This window comes from Zingiber officinale, chromosome 8B (assembly GCF_018446385.1).
Source record: "Zingiber officinale cultivar Zhangliang chromosome 8B, Zo_v1.1, whole genome shotgun sequence".
Taxonomy (NCBI): Eukaryota; Viridiplantae; Streptophyta; class Magnoliopsida; order Zingiberales; family Zingiberaceae; genus Zingiber; species Zingiber officinale.
In genome coordinates, this window is record NC_056001.1 from 86497451 (window position 1) to 86514297 (window position 16847).

General features: G+C 37.3%; 1 non-coding gene and 1 pseudogene across 1 annotated transcript; both read left to right on the forward strand.

Annotated features, from left to right (window-relative positions):
• The first annotated feature begins 9387 nt into the window (after positions 1–9387).
• Positions 9388–9493, forward strand: LOC122018244. Its single transcript, XR_006121672.1, has one exon. It is a non-coding gene; the product is annotated as a small nucleolar RNA R71 (small nucleolar RNA).
• Positions 9494–15821: 6328 nt separating this feature from the next.
• On the forward strand, positions 15822–15919 carry LOC122018280 (annotated as a pseudogene).
• The last annotated feature ends 928 nt before the right edge of the window (positions 15920–16847 follow it).

Below are 16847 nucleotides of genomic sequence, written 5' to 3' on the forward strand. Positions count from 1 at the left end.
GACTAGTTCAGGGCATAGACGAGCCAATCTATTGAATTTCTTCACGGCTTCCTCAACTGATAGGTTGCCCTGACGAAACTCAGTGAACTCGTCGTAGTGGCGGTTTGTGACCCGCATGTGAAAGAATTCTTCAAAGAACTCCTTCTCGAAGTCTGCCCATGTCATCTGGTTTACTGGGCGCTTCGCTCTGATTCTCTCCCACCACATGCGTGCATCTCCTGTCAGGCAGAAGGAGGCGCACTTCACCTTCTCATGTTCTGGCCAGTCCAGGAGCTCCATCGTACTCTCCAGTGTTTTGAACCAGGCTTGAGCATCCCATGGTTCACTGGTGCCTAAGAAGTTCTCGGGCTTAACTCTCTGCCACTGGATCAGATAGACCTCTCTTTTTGCCTCTGCTGGGGCCACTGGTGCTGTAGGCTGGACTGGTGGAACCTCTAAGACTACTGGCGTTGCCAAGTTTGGTTCCGGGGTGACTGTGGGAGTATTCTGCTGATTAGCCTTTAAGGTGGCTATCTCCTGCTGCTGTTCAGCTAACTGCTGCTGTAACTGAGCCAGAGGCACTGAACTGCCTGCCTCATGCTGGGGCTCAGTAGCTGGTGCCCTTCTAGCTGAGCGTCCTCGTGCCATCTCTAGGGACATGGAGGACATACATGACAAACACAATCATAAGGGAGTAACTATTGTTATCATGTCAACTACTATCATGAACAAGCATGCTCTAGTTATATCTAAACATGAAACAAGGAAGATAAAGAAAGTGAGAGATGTTCTTACTTGGAAACTGCAGGTTCAATGCTGATGTGTGTGTAGGAAGTATGGAAACTGCTCTGATACTACTCTGTAACGACCCACCTTCTACTGGCTAAGCTGTGAGGCCGATCGTTACATTAATCTGTGCTAACTATTCCATGACCATCATTAAATCTAAGTGCGGAAGCGGTACTAATTAAAATTTTGCTAAACTATCATCATTTCTTGGTTCTACATGTGCTAAGGGGTGTAATCTAAACTATTCATGACATATATTACATCCCCCAATGGTCAAGGAACTTAACTAAGAGTTTCTTGCTGATATCAGGCCTCCCAATCGACCCACGGATCGATTGGAATGGCCGGATCGATCCGTGGATCGATCCAGGTGGCTACTGTATGTGGGGCTTAGGTTGGATCGATCCAGTGATCGATCCAGCACGCTACTGTGCTCGGGCAATATTCTGGATCGATTGGCTGATCGATCCAGACTAGCAAATCGATCCAGTGATCGATCCCAGAGCCTTCTGTTCGCGACAGAATTTGCTGGATCAATCGGCTGATCGATCCATGGCCTACTGTTCGTGGTACGAACTTCTCAATCGATCGACTGATCGATTGAGAAGCCCCAATCGATCGGCCGATCGATTGGGGTTTCTGATTTCACACCAGAAGCCTGATTTCAGCACGGTCTCGTGCCAAATCACATATAATGACTCCAAAAATGACTAAGAACACCCTAACAATAATAACTAACATTCTAACGTCATACAAATAGTGTTCTAAGCTTAATAGAGTGCATGGTTACTAATTCATAGCAATTAACATACTAAAGTGCGAATGTTAAAACACTGAAAAGTTCTAATGCTTAAAACAAAACTTGCTAAAATTCTCTAAGATCTTTATTCCAAGTTCCATCCACACACATCTTCATCGCATTGCCCTCCAGCCTCCGCTAGTCCATCTTTCATTTACATTTATCTGCAGTATAAGGAAAAAGTATCTGGAAGCTTGAGAGCTTAGTAAGAAACCATCTACCTCACAAAAACATGCATTCGATGCAATATGCCTTTAAAACATGCTATTTGAAATATGTACTGTTTAGACTAAACATGGCATAATGAAATCACTGAACATGAACACTAAAGCATGACATACAAAGCTAATCATAAACTATCATGTGTATCAATAAGAAAGAACTGAGCTGAAACATGAACTGAGCTAGACTGAAGCTGAATTCAAACCCAACTAATATAACTGATCTTTGTGAGTTTTGAAAAGCTAATAACATAATAGATTAAAATAATAATCATGCAGTTGTTTGGGCCCCGGCAACTGTACATGCTATGCGCGCATCCTTAACTAGACCCGGGGTTGGAAATCCCGAATTTAGTAAGGTTTACTAGGTTATCTAAACCTAGGGACGACTATGGGAGTCCAACCCAATGGATATCTAATCCAGTATAGTGCCACTGAGAAAGTAAAATACTGAACATAAGCTAATAGCTATTGTCTTGCTTCTACTAGGTTGTCTAAACCCAGAACTAGGTTATCTGAACCTAGAGGCGACTGTGGGAGCCCACCCATTGGACATCTGGTCCTGTAAAAGCTAGAGCAAGACTAAATAGGCTATGTAAATGCTTCTAGTGCATTTATCCAAGCTAATAAAATGCCTAATTTGCATTTGACTGCGCTAAACATTCTATCGAGCACTTGGTGTACGCTAGTGCACACCTTATGTGCTGAAATTTGCATACGACTAAACTAATGCATAAAAATCACACGAATAGCTACTTATACCGCAGGTGAGGGGTTTCTTACCTCCTGTTCGTAATTTCTTACGATTCTAATCGCTAGGTTTCACGGAGGAGAGATCTCTTCAACGATCTTCTCGCGTCTATGCGTTCCTCTCGCGGAGGGGAGCGTCCTCGTGCCCTTGATGTTGCCGGGAGGTGCTCCTAGAACCCTTGGCTTGGTGCGCCGAGAGAGGGAGGGGAAGGAGGAGTGGGTGGCGGTGAGGGTTGAGGAGAAGAGAATCATGATTAAAATAAAACCCTCACTTTATAATTGCTTATTTATATTAAGTGGTAATTTCGGCCCAACTTGAATATAAATTAATTGTTTCCCTTTCCTTTCAGCACGGCCCTGCTAGGTTCACTTGGTTACTAAGGTTCACCATAAGTCATAGAACCCAATAGGTCTCGGGTTCAATTCCCGCGTAGGCTATTTTACGGTTCTATTTGTTTTTGCTACCTTCGCCGCTCTAAAAATTCTATAAAAATATCCTAAAATTTCAGAAAAAATCATAGAATATTTCTAAAATAATTTTGAGAATTTTTTGGTGTTACAATATTTAATCAATTCAGTTGGAAGAAACCTATATTGGGTTTTCAAATCTTGCTTAGAATAAATTATTTTTTTAAGTTACAATTTGTAGAAAAAAATTAAATGTTTAATTTTTTTAAAAGGATTTGTCTAGAAGTGATTGTTGTTCCAATATCCAAGAAGTCCTAGTACTTTGTCTCAGCCTAGAAGTCAATTATTGAAATGAATGTTTAATAAACTAACTATTAAATAGTTAACTATTATAAATTTTTTAAAATAAAAAAATTATTTGTGAAAAAGGTTATTTTAAAATTAAAGTTTTTTTTATTCTTCTTAAGTTAACTCCCTTATGCAAAATGTTATATCTGACTTATATATATTCAACTCCTACTAAAATATTTAGACTTTTTCAATACTCAAAAATATATTTTTTGTAAATTTTTTGATAAATAATGAATTTTCTATAAATTATTTATTGAAAATTTCATTTCTAAATTTGAAATATCTTGAAACTTTATTTTTTTTTTGAAAAATTTAAATTCCATTGAACCTTAAGAAAAATTTTCCTTAACCCTTAGAAAAGTTTTAAATTCTATATCTAACTTTGCCTTTCTCACTTTATTTTTGATGTGATCAAAGGGAGAGAAATTAGTACAAATTCAAGGAGAGTTTAGATATTCGCATAAATAAGTTTTTTTACTAAATTCTTTAATTCATTGTATTGAAATTGCTATTTGCAATTTACTTATGCTATTGCATTTTTTCCCTAGCTTGAACTTGAGTTGATGCATATCAAAAATGAGGAGATTGTTAGAACCCTAGGATAGTTTTGATATAGTCAACCATGTTCAGTTAGGTCCTATTATATTTAATCCTTGTGTCTAAGTGTGCAGAAACTTAGAAACATAAGAAGTCAAGCGGAAGATGAAGCTAGTGAGAAGGATGGCATGAGAGAGAGCCGACGGGCTCGGTGCGTCCGAGGGACGAGGTGTTGCAGAAGAGTACACCGGTGGATGAGAAGGACGTGGGCGACATTCGAGGAATGAGAAGCTGGAGAGGAAGCCTACTTGAGGAGAAGGTCGGAAAATGGGTTCGGGTGAGCCCTATTTCGAATAGCCGAAATCACCCAAGCGAGCGGAGCAACAGAAGAGCCAAAGGAGAAGTTTGGAGCTCGGTAGCAGCTGTTGAAGGCACCTTCAATGGTATTGAAGGTGCCCTTGCTCTTTTCGGGAGGAAGGCACCTTCAACATTTGAAGGCACCTTCGAGCCTTTATGGAAGGCGCTTTCAACTACTTGAAGGCACCTTACACTGGGTAAAAGCGACCGTTGGTGAAGATAAAATATTATCTTTGCTTACCTCGCTGAAGGCGCCTTCCACCTTGTTAGAGGCACCTTCCAACTACGGATAAAATTTTCCAGGGGTTATAAAAAGACCTCAGAGTTAGGAATTATATAATAACTTCTATATTAACTTCCTAGTAACTTTCTGAGCTTTTCAAAGAGTGTAAGAGGCTTCTCTGCCTTCATCAAAGGAGACATTTTGAGTAGAGCTTTGCAATCACCTTAGATTAAAAATGTTGGAACCAAGTTCAAAATTCGGTGATCATGTTTCTACACTCCTATGCACAGTGAAAATTTAAAATTTTATTTGTAATTTAACAATTAAATCAAAGGAGTGTTCGTATGGTTTTTAAAACAAACATAAACATGATCTTTATCTAAGCATGCATTACAATCTAACCGTATATGTAAGATCTTAAAAGTATAACAAAGATAAACTATCATGTGATTTATTCATATAATGCTCATTTAATCAATTTATTTAGACATGCTAAGCTATCTAAAATAAACATATTAGATCATTCAAGCATAACCTAAATAAAACTATTAACACATATATTAATAAACATCTGAATCAAAGTACAAACATAAATATACATTCCAAACAACCTATGTTTGGGGGTGACTTATTACGAACCGCAAGTGCACAGTTTCGTCGTCAGTAATAAAAAGATATCGTATCCACAGGGACTGTTGATTAAACACTAGTTAACTTTGCACGATGAATTATCTAGACAAACGTATGATTAGTTGGGAAAGAAAATAAGTCCCTACACATTGGTGCTACCAAAGGTGGTGATTCTTGAGACTTTGCTAATTCTGCATAAGTCTCTACACATTGCTCCACAACATATTCAACCTTGAAACTTTCATAATCTCATAATGTTGTGTGGACAAAGGAGATGATTCTTGAGATGCTGCTTCCACAACACAGCTCCCTACGCACCCTTCCATGTCATTAACAACACAAACATCAAAAAACAAGCCAACATCAATATCCTCAATAGGATAATCAATTACAAGAGGATCAATAACTTCATTTACAGTTTTAAGTTGATCTACCACATCACATTCATCATCTGAAAATTCAATCTCACTAAAACATCCTGTAAAACCAGGAGGTAGATCTGAAAACTTGTTATCCACTGCATTATCATCACAATCCTCATCTGAAGAGTCTTCATCTTTATATACATCCGGAAATCTACACTCAACCGTATTTGGATCATAGAATTTGCTAGGATCTTTATCTTCATTGACCCTCACTAGCCTTTGTGGAAAAGGAACCCTTAGTGAAGGTCTTGGGAAAGAAATTTCCTTTTTCCCATATTCCCTTTGAGCTTGCGGAGGAGGTCCAACTTGCTTATCTAGTGTTGATGTGATTAATCATTGAGGGAAGGGTACTTGTGGCCTTTGTGAACTTCCTGGAGTAATGGAACTGAGTTCTTGTGCTCTTCTATTGTTCTTCTCCTCAATTCTAAACAAATCCTTCTTCATAAGTTCTTCATGATTCTTGCCACTTCTCAACTTAATATCATTATCATTTACACTAGATCTTGTCTGTGTAGGAGGAAGGTCATCTTTGAACCATTTTGAAACTATGATATCAATCTTTTCCCCCAAATGTTTGAACTCCTCATTCTGTGACTTGCGAATTTCAACATTCTTGGGTGGTTGAGCTGCATTTTGTTTGACAGGTTCTCTTGCATTTATGGCTTGCACTTCCTGAATATTTGAGGGAGATTCCATCCAACTTTTATCCACTACAAGAAAATTGAGATTTTACAACACTTAAAAGACAACGCTTTTTAAAAAAAGTGTTGTCTTTTTCTTTTTAACAACGCTTTTAGTGAAAAGCGTTGTCTATTTCTTTATTTTCTTACTAATAGACAACGTTTTTTTAAAAATCATTGTTTATTAGTGATTTTTATGGGTCAAATACAACGCTTTTTGAAAAGCGTTGTCTATTAGCATTTTTTTAGTGTCTACGACAACGATTTTTAAAAAACGTTGTGTATTGTTAAATCCTCATCTAAATCTGGGATAATACAAACCGTTGGATCAAGTACCCTTAGGTTTCACTCTCACAACTCCTCATCTCATGCTTATCTTCCTGAACCCCTCTCACAACTCCTCATCTCATGCCTATCTTCCCGAACCCCTCTCACGCCCTCTCCTTCCAACTCCTCCTCTCATGTCCTCTCCATCCAACTCCTCTCCAGCAAACCCCTCTCCGGCGAACTCCTCTCCGCGAACCTCCTCTCCTCTGAATTCCTTCACCTCTTCGTCAAATAGTAAATGCCCTAATCACTCCGCTCTTGGATCGTCGCCTCTGCACTTGGCCTCCTCTTTGGAAGATCGATATTTGCAGCTCGGTCTTTGTCTTGCTCTAGTTTGTCGGAGCAAATTGTTATTGATGGCCTGGGGGGATTTGTTTAAGCAGATTCATCCTCGTTTCGTCTTTTTTTTTTGTTAGGGTTTACGAAGGCGAAAAGCGGTACGGAGGATGGAGAAGAAGCAAGGATGCTTCTCGGTGCTAAGGGAGGAGGTTGCGAGGGGGCTTCAGACTGTGACAAAACACCTAGGGGATGTATCTCTTCTATGGATCAGAAGATCTAGAGATCAACGAAATCCTTCTGAAGGTTTATGAATCTCATCTTATTTTTATTGGTCTGCTAATTTTTCATAGTACCTAGTAGGTAGTAATAAGCTTAAAAATCATCATTTTGTTTGATTAGGTCCGGGAGTCGAGATACATATCGGTTTTCATAACAAATTTGAGTAGTCAACCAAGTTTCTGCTATCGTTAGAAGAGTCATTTAAGGCGGCCATGAAACATACCAACTATTTTACTATGGCATAGTTATGTCATCGATAAATCCTTGCTTTTGAAGTGTGCATTATGGCCACTATCAAACAATAGGGTACACCTGCTTCATGGATCTTTACATTGAAACATAGAAGCTCAATCTCCTTATCTTTTCCAAAGTTATAAACAATTTAAGTTCTTTATGATTCAGATGCTAATATGTATATAGATAGATGATAGAACTTTGTTTGAGATAATATTTATTTTTCATCATTCTATTAGCTTGTACAAACCGATCTTGTGTCATTATCTTGAATCAGCTCCTCCTTAGCTTTGTTGATGAACAACAGGTGGAGCTTACTTGAGTTCATATTCTGCTTGTTAGTATTCAAGAATAAAGAGGTGTTTAAGATTGATTCTTGTCATTCCAATTAAACATGCACATTGTCAAGCTGAGCATTGTGTTTGTTCAAGACAATTTATTGTGTTTATTTTAATTAGCATTTTGTTGTCAAACCAGATTCAAGGATTCTCACGTTGATTCACATTCTTTTACTGGGTGTGCCTTTATTGTTTCTTGTTTAATAGTTCTCACGAGGTTATCTTTCTGCAGGAGATACATTGGGAGGAACCAAATTACAGGGGCCACTAAATTTCTATTATAGGGATCTAAAAAATGCTACAAATAATTTCAGTGAAAAAAATAAACTAGGAGGAGGATTCGGAGATGTGTACAAGGTGAAGTCTTTTACTGTTGGTAATGTTGCTTTCTTGATGAATCACAATTTCCAAGTGAAATTTTTGGGAAAAATATGTGATCATTTTTTTATCAACAGAAAAAAAATAAAAAAGTTAGTATAATCATATTCATACTATACTTATACCAACAGAATGAATGTAGATGTACTGACAATTATAATTTTCACAGGGTCAACTTAAAAATGGGAGAACGGTCGCGGTAAAGCAGCTGGCAATTGCTCAAACTAGTAGAGCAAGAGCTATTTTTCACAGCGAAGTGAAGCTCATTAGCAATATTCATCAAAGAAACATCTCTAATATATGCTAAGCGAAGTGAAACTCAAAGAAATATATGTTGTTCTTTTTGCACTGCATCTCTAATTATGTATTTAGGTCTCACAGTGGTTTCCCTAGCATCTCCAATTATGCTATTCTTTTTGCTATATTTCCATGGTGGAAACAAAGTAGCACATGTATTTTTTTTTGCTCTATTCCCCATTATTTTATGCTTAATTCTTTTTCTCTTAAAAATTATTGTATGGTGTGAACTGTGACCTTTATTTTCAGCTATTACCATCGAAAATTTCTTTTGCATAATACTGATGGTATTGTTTTTTGTGATAGATACACAGTGGTAGGTGTTTTGTCCCAGTCTCAAGCCGTCAATCCATTTTGATCAATATATATAGTAGAAGTAAGTATGCAGATCGTTGTCTTCGAGGCCGGCTAGCTATTTTGTGCCTTTTTTGTTTTAAATTTAAATGTCACTAACTACTTTGAAACAGAAATATTCAGTCTTTGTATATAGTTGAATTCTCCTGTAAATACTAATACTTTGTAGTTGAATTCTATTGTTTGGTATGAGTTTGAAATCATTTGCTGAGCTAATTAATGCTATTTTATATGTCAAATTTGAATATGGACATGGTAAAAGAAAATTAATAGTTTTGTAAATATAAAAAAATGATTTTGTAAATAGATTTTTAATTTTTTTTAAAAAAAAGACAATGCTTTTAAAGCGTTGCACAAGTGCTGTCTTTGCCAAAAACAACAACGCTTTTAAAGCGTTGCAATAATGATGTTTTTGCAAAAAATACACAACGCTTTTAAAGCATTGCAAAAAGCGCTGTCTTTACTACAAACGACAACGCTTTAAAAGCGTTGTCGTTGAGCAGACTTTTAACAACAGTGCCTTTAACAACGATTTTTCAAGCACAAAGGCAACACTTTAAAAGCGTTGTCTATTAGCTTTTTTCTTGTAGTGATCTGACCATTCTTGGAGATTCAATGTCACTTGATCAATTAATGTATATGCTTCGTTTACACTCCTATTCATAAAAGAACCTCCAGCTGATGAATCCAAATAACATTTATCTGAGTAAGAAATTCCCCTATAGAATATGTGCAAGGTGAGTCATTTTTCCAAACCATGATGAGGGCACTATCTTTGTAGACTCTTAAATCTTTCTCATGCTTCAAATAATGATTCTCCATCTGCCTGAGCAAAATTTGTGATGCAATTCCTCATGTAAATTGTTCTACTTGGAGGCAAAAATGATTTAGAAATTTCTTTTCCAATTGTTTCCAACTTGTGATGCTTTGAGGACCGAGAGAATATAACCAAGTCCTTGCTTTATCCTTAATACTGAAAGGAAATGCCATTAATCGAACTGCATCCACTGACACTCCTTCACAATTCACCATATCACAAAGCTCTAGAAATGTCTCAAGGTGCAGATAAGGACTTTCTGATACTTCTCCTCCAAATCTATGACCTTGTATCATGAAAATTAAGTCTTGGTCTAGTTGAAAACTTTCTGGTTCAATATGAGGTTGCATAATGGGAGACATAAATCTTGCAGAATGGGCGTAGAAAAATCTCTTAAGGGCCTGCTTGACATGTTAGTGCTCATGGATATCTAAGAAAAAAATTATGAGAAAAAATAAAAATGAAGAATTAAAGACAAGAAATAAAATGGTATATGAAAAGCAACAAAGAAAATGCAAAATTTAAATTGCAAGAAAAAAGTGGATAATGAAAACAAGAAAGAAAAGATAAAAGGAAAAAAATGTCTAGAGTAACTCATATGCTAATCAACTAATGTTAATCGAAAACAGTTCCCCGACAACGACGCCAAAAACTTGTTAAAAACTGTAAGTGTACGGTTTCGTCGTCAGTAATAAAAAGATATCATATCCACAGGAACTATTGATTAAGCACTAGTTAACTTTGCACGGTGAATTATCTAGACAAACATAAGATTAGTTGGGAAAGAAAGTAAGAGAAAGAAAAGAGGGAAGAGAGAGAATGGATCTTGAAAGGGGTTGAGCTAAGAGGATGTGAGAGATGGGTTAAGGTGTGATTCTAGGATTTCGATTTCCTTGTGATGCTAGCTAAGCGATGTTACATAGATTGCTTAGTTCCTATCCTCTATGTTCATGCTCTTGTAGGAAGTTAGATTCATTACTGACTCTCCCCTGTAGTGGATAAGTCGGTATGATTTCCTACTCCATGTTCTATGCTACTAAATAGAAGTGATTCTTATGAAGTTCGTTAGTGGGGCAGCCCTGTCACGACGCCCCTCGGTCATACAACATAGAAACACACTAACACACAATAGCATAGAGATAGAAATAGTGATTATGTCCGATCCCCTATTTTCTTCTGGAGCTTTTCTTCTCCTTTCAAGGTGATACCCTAGACGTCTCTTAGTGGGACAGCCCTGTCACGACACCCCTCGATTATAAGATCTAGGGTATCTCTTCTACGGGATTAACAATTCTATACAATCATTTGATAAAATATACAAAAGATATATAAACAAGCTCCACACACACATGCTTCATCAAACATAAACAGGGCATTAAGAAGTCATTGAATAGAAACATGACAAATCTACATAGTTTACATCTCCATCACATCACAAATACTTCCTACATCCTAGATCTGGAGATATACTGCATTGCAAAGGAAGAACAACCCCAAAACATAAAATAAAGTATACTTACAACCCTAGATGTGAGAAGAAGGGGAAGAAGAGATGCTTGCCGATATTTCCGATGTCTTGGGGATGCCTCCTTACTCTGGAGATGGACGGATTGTCAAGGGATGGAGGTGAATGAAGTTCTAGGGTTTCACACTAGTGGGAGAACCCTTCCCCAAGGAGAGGGACAAAGTCCCGAACCCAAGATGAGTCAAAGAATGAGGATCTTGACCCTTTTATACCTCCTCTAAACTGCCCAAGAAAACTAGGATTACAGGGGTCCGGTAAACCAGATTTTTCACCCATTAAACCAGATTTTCTTGTGATTCACCCTGAACCAATGTTGTAGCTCGTTAAATTATCTAAAATCTGGTACTTGGATCGAGCCCTGGCTCCAACCGAGACGAAAGTTATAGCGATTCAAAGTTTAGTCTGCAGTCTGGGCGGAGGTCCAGTTGAACCCGCGGTTGGGAGGCACGGGCATGCCATTTAGCACGGGAAGGCAGTGCTATATCTCTGTTGGATCTGAAGAAAAGTTGTAGATCTTGAAGTCAGCTACGTTTTGGTATAAAGAACATCCTAAAACTCTAACAGAATGCAAAGTTATGGCCATTTTACGATCGGTCTGTAATCTGCTCAGAATTCTGCACAGCTCTGTTTTGGCGTGACACAGCCCGTGTTCTTCGTCACACGGCCGTGTGGAATCCACACGGCCTCACACGGCTTCCTCTCGGGTTGAGTCACACGGTCGTGTGGCTCACACGGCCATGACCTTCTTCTCCTCTTCCAATGTCACATGGCTGTGACCTTCCTCACCACTAGAAACTTAGCACGGGCGTGCCATTTGACATGATCGTGTGCTGCTTAGACACGGGCGCTGACACGCCCGTGTGGGTCAGATGGCCGTGGCTTGATTTTCTTCGGGATGGCCACACACCCATGTGGCCTACACGACCCCAACTTGAGTTCTTCCAATGTTGCTCTCATGTGCGTTTTATCTCCATTTTTGCTCCAAATATCGTCCTATCAATCAAAACAAGCAAAGAGCATATCTCCGAACAGAATATAATGGAAGTATGACATTATAATGAAATAGGGTGCTATAAACATAGATTATGCTAATGAAATTCAAGTAGATGTGCATCCAAACATGTATAAATGTGTATATAATCTACGCACATCATGAATCCAACTATTTTAGTTGTAGTGAAATAACTCCTCGTCGTTGTCATGAGCTCGTATTTCCTTCATCTAATCCAGTCCATGATCAGAATCCTCTTTCCAACACTTGATCGCACTAGAGATCAAGTACCGTGTTTCGTCGAGACAGTCAAAACGATTTCCTCGGAGATGAGGGAGGGGCTACCCCATTACCCCTTCACAAGGGTTTCTCTAATAGTCCTCAACAAGGGATTACGCCTTTCAAAATTCTGCAAGAAGGTGGGCGACTACAATACTTCTCGAAGAGGAGAAGTAACAATAAGGAGATGGAACTTTTCGATGGAAAAGAGGGAGAAGATCTCTATCTTCTTCTCTGAAAGTGGCTGCAGAAATTTTAAAGAGAAGATGAAGACGTGGCTGCCGAAACTCTAGGAAAGGAAAAAAAATGCTTGAACACTCCGAAAGAATCCTTTGCTGTCCAAATTCAGCGCGCACACCAAAATTGATGCTACCGTATTTTTCAAGGAAAGGAAGAACAATACTCCACCCAAGACCAATCTCTATTCGTTCTTCTCCAAAAAGAAAAGAAAAAAAAAAAAAATGGAGTTCATTCATGTGTTAGTGGAATCAATGGGTGAGTGGGAAAGTGGAGGATAAGGGAAAAAAGATAAACATACTTTTTTTTATATGTACGTTGAAAACCAAATCCCATTTCCTTTTTTTTTTATTTATTTCATGATGTAATATTTAATGTATTACATTGTCTCATGATGCAAATATTAATATATTACATTTTCTTTTTCAATTTGAGTTTTGAAAATCCATTATCTTTTCCATCTTTGTCTATTAGATTTTTAGAATTTTTCTAAAATCCAATAACATAAGTCCATTGTAATCGTATCAACGATCTAATATCGTTGACACGACAAACGCATTTGCTCACTATTACAATAATATAAATCTAATTTATAGAGTTTATGTGAAACTCTTCCACTCTCCTTGTTTTGATTGATTGGAAATCAATTTAACATTTGATCATATCAAACTTTATTTGTTAATACACTGTTTGATCACATCAAACTTTATTCGCCAAATTCAACTCCTTGAATTTGACTTTCTGAATGCAAAATAGGGAAACCAATACTTGTGTGACCCTCAATGGTTCAGGGATACAACTAGCCGTGGGTTCACAACTCTTTGTGATTCAGGACTATACTTGTCATTTATTCGGGCATACCCTTAATAGCCCCATCCTATGATTAACTCCTTAATTATTGGACGTCAAAACTAATTCTGATTAACACTCAACGAATCATGGTAAGAGCGTCTAGCAGCACCGCCCCATGATTCCCTAGGTATCACTGAATAGTGCTTGTAAGAACCAGCCGATTATGGTTAACGTATAGTCCGGTCCCTTCATCTCATATATCCCGGTCGAATCTACAACCATTGGTATATTGAGGATTATATGTTGATTCGACAACCATATGATATATCTTATAGTGATATCACATGTGTAATTATGAAACTCCTTTCCTAATGTACATCTTATATCTCTGATCAGATACTTCATTCACTATAAAATAATATATTACATAGGATATCTACACCTGTAGGTGTGCGATGAATCCTCGACTACAATACACTGACTCCTATATGTTTCGTTACTACACCCAATCTCACCCCCTAATGACCCTATTAGAGTCGGTAAATGAGTCAAAGTGTAGCCCCAACATATAGAGTCTCAGTGTTGTCCCAGGTCATAAGGACTATTAGTGTACAACCACAACCAAAGACTTATCTACTCGATAAATGATAACCACTTAGAAAGTTTGTGTGAGGGATGTTCGATGAACATCATATGATCACCCATCTATATGTTTGAACATCTCTATGTCCTTACCAATGAAATATGATACACTACATCACAGATGCTAGTCTCTAACTCAAGCAGCCTTTTATCCTTATTTATTAGGCAGCCCAATTGACTAGGAACAAATTTAGAATATACAGTGAATATTGATGTATTTCATGATGACCATTATATGTATTACCACATCTCACTATAGTATATTTAAGGACTTTATCTATGCATATCACATGGGTATAAAGATAAAGTAATGCCAAATTGAATTGAATTATATTAAAATAAAGGTTGTTTATTTACAAGAGTCTATAAAATCCTAGCCAACAATTCGCTTTGCAGGGCACCTACTCTAACAAAAAATCACCTAGGTTGTAACCAAGTAAAAATTCTAGTCTCTTACTTATTTTCCTTTTAAGTTGTTATTTCGTCTATTTATGTTGCTTGATTAGAATTGTGCTACTAATACAAGTCAAAAGAATGGGAAGGGGTTTTGTTTTCTTCTTATAGACAATTCATTCCCCTCTTGCCGACCCCGCTGTACCAAGAGCTAACACTTGCCCCCAAATTATAAAAAGCTCTATTTATAAATCCAGTTCCTATAGTGCTTGAAATTGAGAAGCTTCCTGTATATTGAAGCTTTAGGGGAGCGGTTGCTCAGAATAAAGTGTTATATTCTTCCATTAATGTCATGATCTCGAATTCTCCTTTCTTTCTTCACTTTGACATGATATCCTTAAAAAATTGGGTAAACTTGGGCATTTGATGAAGAGCATAAATCAGAGGGACCTCAATATAAAGCTCTTTGACCTTTTCTTAAAATTTACTGAATTCTTCATCCTTCAATGTCATAGCTAATCTTTGTGAAAAATGGACTATTTGACTTTGGAGTGTTAGTGGAAGAGTCCCTTCAATCTTCTTGGTAATCTTCTCATCATCATGAATCTTAAATGAGTTTGGTGTAGGCGGAGAGGGCTCTTTTTGAATGTCAATCCCTTTAGGAGCAGTTACTTGGGGATCTCCCAAGGTCTGTCTGCTCCAAAGTTTTATTCTATTGTAGTATTCCACTGGATTTACATCAAGCTTACTTGAAAATGCTCCTAGTGCTCTTGAAGAAGATGACGTTATCTGGGTAATTTGGCTATCTTGCATCTTCTGGTGTTTTTCAGTGCTATCCATTCTTTGATTGAGTTGCTTGAGTTCATTTTTCATTTCCTTTTACTCGAAAAGAACTTCCTCAAGCATCTTTTCTATCTTGGATAGTTGATAGCCTTGTGACGGTTGTTGGTGATAGCTTTATTGTCTAGGTTGGTAACTTGGCCTTGCCCCTGTGGATGGTCCTTGATCTTGATTGTTCTGGTAAGAAAAGTTTGGATGATTCTTCCACCCAAGGTTGTATGTGTTGGAGTACGGATTATTTTATCCTTGATTATAACTCACTATTGCATCACATTGCTCAAGTTGATCTATTTGTACAAATATGACCCCCAAAGGACAAGTGTCTTGAGCATGATTCATGCTTCCACAAGTGTCACATACACATACAATTGCATTAGTCGTACTAGTTCCCATATTCTAAAGCTTTTTAGTCAAAGTATCTAACTTTGTAGACATAAAAGTAATTGCATCCACGTCAAATTTTCCTGATGCTTTAATAAGGTTTCTAGAGAATGAGCCTCCACATCTTTCGGATGCCCACTCATAATGGTTCTAAGCTATACTCTCTATAATATCTTTGGCCTCATCTAGACTTTTATTCATTAATGCCCCTCTAGTTGCAGAGTCAAGGAACACCTTTGTTTGATAGTTGATTATGTTATAAAAAGTGTGTAGTACTAACCACTTCTCAAGTCTATGATGTGGGTATTGCCTAAGCATGTTTTTGAATCTATCCCACGCTTCAAATAATGATTCTAAATTCGACTGTCTGAAGCTTGCTATAAGATTCCTCATGTGAGCAGTTTTACTAGGAGGATAGAATTTATCAAGGAATTATTGCTCACATTGCTCCCAAAATGTGATACTATTAACAGGTAAGGAATTAAGCCATTGCTTGGTTCTATCTCTTATAGAAAACCCAAATAACAATAATCTTACTGCTTCTTCTAGAACTCTATTCATTTTCATGGTACTGTAAATTTCATAAAAGACTTCCAAGTGTTGGTTCATATCTTCATGTGGTCTACCTCCAAATTGATTTTGTTGAGCCATTGAAATCACTGCGGGCTTAATCTTAAAATTATTGGCTTCAATAGGTGGCCTGGTAATGCAAGACTGAAGCCCACGTGCATATGGTGCTGTGTAATCTTTGAGAGGTTTGTTGGCCATTTCAAGTGATTCTTGTTTTTCTTGTTGTCTTTGTAGGATTCTTCTTCTTTGGTATGTTCTATTAATTTCAGGATGAAGGGGTAATAGATCTCCTATAAGATTAGAACTTCGCATGCAAGAACAAGATTATAAATATTCCAAACACAAATTCAAAATGTAAAAGAAATAGAATTTTCAATTTTTGAAGTAAAATCAAAATACCAGAAATCCAAAGTGCAGAATTTAAATTGACTCCTTATAGCCTCAAAAATCCATAGGATATGAAATGGATTTAATCAGACTTGTCTAGGTCTATCAGTGGATTTAATTTGGTTAAAGTGCATTGATTGACCTAGAGACCTCAGATTGTAACCATTTAGGTCCAGTAGATTTTCGAGGCTATATGGAATCCAATGGTGTTGCCTATTGTATATTTTGGCTTGTTTAAAGGTGTTAAATTTTATTAGAAAAATCAACTAAACTCTAACCCTCATGCGCTTGATATGAATGTGTTTTTTGTTTAGCAAATTTCAATAAAATTTTAACACTTCCAAAAAAGTCAAAATAT